This window comes from Benincasa hispida, chromosome 1, assembly GCF_009727055.1.
Source record: "Benincasa hispida cultivar B227 chromosome 1, ASM972705v1, whole genome shotgun sequence".
NCBI lineage: Eukaryota > Viridiplantae > Streptophyta > Magnoliopsida > Cucurbitales > Cucurbitaceae > Benincasa > Benincasa hispida.
Genome location: NC_052349.1, coordinates 83,524,855 through 83,529,048, shown reverse-complemented (window position 1 = coordinate 83,529,048; position 4,194 = coordinate 83,524,855). Strand labels below are relative to the sequence as shown.

General features: G+C 27.2%; 1 non-coding gene across 1 annotated transcript; it reads left to right on the top strand.

Annotated features, from left to right (window-relative positions):
* The first annotated feature begins 2,265 nt into the window (after positions 1-2,265).
* Positions 2,266-2,337, top strand: TRNAQ-UUG. Its single transcript has one exon. It is a non-coding gene; the product is annotated as a tRNA-Gln (tRNA).
* Positions 2,338-4,194: the final 1,857 nt, after the last annotated feature.

Genomic DNA, 4,194 nt, shown 5'->3' with positions numbered 1-4,194 from the left:
AAATTGGAGAATCGATTAATATTTAAATATGATTTAAATATTAAATTCATGAGTAAAGATTCATGGTAATGGAATTGGTGATAAATTAATTTAATATTTGATATTAAATTAATAAGATTACTTAGATTGTTTAATTAATTTATTTATTTTATTAGAAAATTAACTATTGAATTAGTTTTGTAAAATTAATAAAATTTCATGTTTTTAATTGAAATGTTATTTGATTTTGGAAAATTAAATTAAAATAAGAAAATTGGAAATGGAAAAATAATTTTTTCCATTTTCAATTTTCAGCAGCTCACATACAATTCCATTTCACCTAAGCTCATTTATTCAAGCATGAGATGTGATTCATGCAAGTCTATTAGTTGTATGAAGGTTATGTAATATAAAGCTGATTTTTTGAGTGGAGAAGATGGATGTGCAATCGTTGCTGATGCTAAGAACTAGTGTTTGAAGAAGTGTTCTTCACACTGTGTAAAAACCAGTAACCTTCTCTTTAATTTCCCTCGATTCAAGGTTATTTTGAGTCTCACAACTCAATCTAAGGTTCCAAGAGATTAGTAGGGAAGTCCTTGTGATGTTCATGAGTAGAAATCAAGAAGATTGCAACTGAAGATCTTGAATGAAAGGTATTTCAAAGGTTAGTGTTGAAACTCCGTTTTTAGTTTATGAGCATGCTTAGTTTAAAGCCAAAATTAATGAATTAGAATGCTTAATGATCTTGTTTTACTTCTGCTGCTTGCTTCCTCAATCCAACATGAAATCGATCCATGATAACTTCAATATCTAACTTATCAAATAAATCATTTTCAATATAGATTATAAAACAATCACTCATCCATTGACCTCCCATTTGATTACGCAATCAAGTCTTTCCAATATGCATAGTAGAAAATGTCCTCTCTTCAATAGTTGTGGCAACAGGTACAATTAACGCCAAGGTGAGTAATGGATAGACCTTGTCTTTATTTGTCGTGACTAATTTTACTACAAGATCACATATGCTTTTTAATTCAACAACTCAATACTTGAATGCATATCAATAATATAATTTTGAAGTTGATCCTTAAGTATAAAATGTTCAATACCTGAAAAGTCTTCTGGGTAAATTGAGCAAGTTAACTATGCTTTTTTCTATCAAAAGAAACAAATGAATTACTCGGATTTAGACATGCCACACAGAAAAGCAATTTAGTATTTATTTCAGTAAAATGATTATTCAACTCTTGAAGTTGAATTACTCCTAATCAAATTCTCATATTTTTTTGCAGTATTTCTTTACAAATTTTAACTAAATCCATTGCATTCATAATATCTTAGACTAAGATCTGTAAGTAGTTCTTTTAGATTTATTTCTATATAATATTGCAGAATTCAAAACATTTTTCTTTTTTGAAAATGATGCCTCTACAGTCTCTATTTTTGTTTTTCTTTTATAATATCTCTCCATATTAATTTTGAATTAACTCTACAAAAGTATTAATAATAAGAATATTACATTATATTATATAGATTTAAAAGCATCAAAACCTAAAGTCTAAGAATATTTTAAAACTTACTTGTCGAGCTCGTATATCCAAAAGAGTGACAACAAATAATCCTCTAGTTTGAACTTTGACATTAATTTTAAAAACCTATTCGAGTAATGTGATTGTAAAAATAACATGGAAACAGATAAAAATATATATAGTGTAATGTGAATATAAAAATTACGTAAAAAAATAAACGAAACCATTTTAATAGGATGTTCTTGAGACTTGAGATTGTAAAGTGAATTCCGAAAAGAAGAAAAAAGTTTATAAACTGCCCAGTTCTGTTGTCGATAAAAAATGTAATGTTTGACTATTTATTTATTAAAAAAAGCACATTATACTTTAAAGAGCACATTGTTTGATCAACTTTTCTTTTATTAGGATGTACATGAGTTGAGCTTAGATGAAAAAAATCTGGATAAAAAGTCATTTAAAATTCAAAATAAAATGTTGGTAAAAACTATAGGATTCAAACTCTTGAGCTTCACCAAATAGACAACACCCCACACCAACAAGCTAGCACCAGTATTATTATTTGNTATTACTTTATAATTTATATTGGGGCAGTGTCCCTCTAGCCCTTTATGGCTTTACCCACATGTATTAGCGACTGAAAGATCTATGGTTCGAATCTCTAATCCTTTTTGTACTATAATATTAATAATAATAATCGTTCACTATGTGTTTATAATTTGATAATTTTATTTACGTCAATTACGTCATCATCTGTGGTTCTATGGTGTAGTGGTTAGCACTCTGGACTTTGAATCCAGCGACCTGGGTTCGACTCCCGATAGGACTTTTTATTTTAATATATTTTTATTCCTTTCTTTTAGTCTTTTATCCATCGCTCCCAGTCCGCCTAATGTAAACCTATTTCTTCATAACATATTTTCTTTTTCTATTTGTCATTTTCATTTCTCCATCTCTCTTTTTAACTATAACGTTATCGGATTACCTACTCCCGAGGCAGCGTTTTAATTATTTTTATTCGTTCTCTTAAAAAAAAACAAAAAACAAAAAGAAACAACAAATTTTTTTATTTTAAAGACTTTTATTTCAAAATGAAAACACATTTAAATGGTAAGCTAAATTTCATAAAATAAAATATATTTCTTTTCCCTTTTCTTGGTTTTTAAAATATGAAAAGATGGGTTAAAAACTATAGATAATCATAAAAATAACGTTTATAAACTTAATTTTTAAAATAAAAGATAACAAACGACAAGGTTATTAAATAGACTTAGATATTTAAAGTCTTTTTTTAGCATTTTTTTTTAAAAAAAGAGAATTTATATTTTTAGTCTTTAAATTTTTAGAAATATCTTTATTTTTTCTTGAATTTTCAAAATTTATCTTTTTAATCTAGAAGAGGTTTAAAAAGTTTTAGAAATATTTTTTTTTAATTTCAAATAATGGTATGAAATTTTAAATAAGAAAAATATTTTTTACAAAACTATTTATTATCTCTCTTGCCACTATCTTTCCTCACTCCTCTCACTTAGCCAAAACTTAACCCATTTCCCTCTATTTATTTTATTCATACAAAATGTAGGATTTTCAAGTTTCGAACCACACTCATCTATGTTTCCTTCACCATGACCTACAACAGTTTTTTTAACCAAAAAAAAAAAGGTCTTTTTAAAAAAGCACTAGATTTTCTACATCTACGGGACAGTTGCACAATTAGTAAAACATGTTTGCAAAATTAAGCATGTGGCATCACTCTTTTTTTTTTGTTTTGCAAAAATGGCAAAATAAGTCAAGTCCAATCCAATCAAAAATGAGAAAGGTAAAAAATATCCTTCAATTCTGCATTGAACATAAAGGGAAACCCTCGCACGCTTTTCGAAGTAATTTTGATGTACTTCGTTAATGGATTTGGTATTCAATTAGCTTATTTACCTAAAATGATGTCTATGAATGGTACACTAATATAATGAAAGTATATTAGTTATTACAACAACAGTATATTAGATACTATATTAAGCAATACACCATCTAAAAGGGGAAAAAATTACAAAAACTGATATAGTATAACAAGTATCCATGTGGGACAAAAACTAAAGTAAGTGATAGTCAAATTTATTGACTGAATGTTTCTTGCTGTTAGATATACTGCTAAAACACTTGAAACGTTGATTGATGTTAGATCTATTATTGAGCACTCATCTCTTAAGTATTTACTGCTAATACACTTATACCCTGTATCTGACATATTACCAATATACTTGAATATCATGTTTACAAAATAAAACATATGGCTTCCTTCAAAATAATAAGGTACTAATTGAATGTTAATTGTTAGATATATTATTGATATATTTGAAATAATAATTGCTATTAGATCTACTATAAATATACTCATGTCTCAAATATACTCATATCTTACTTTAAGTATTTACTGATTGATGTTTGATATACTCACTACTTATATATGATATATTATCGATATACTTGAAATATCATGCTCATAAAAGGAAACACACATGTTTTACTTCAAAATATGTTACTAATTAAAAGTTGATTGTTGTTGATATCGAAAATCGCACTAACGGTGAATATGTATTTCTTGAAGGAGAGTAGCCCAATATCCTACAAAATGAACAAAGCTAAACACCGGTGTAGTGTTGACCCAAATCCACTCCAACACTCAAGT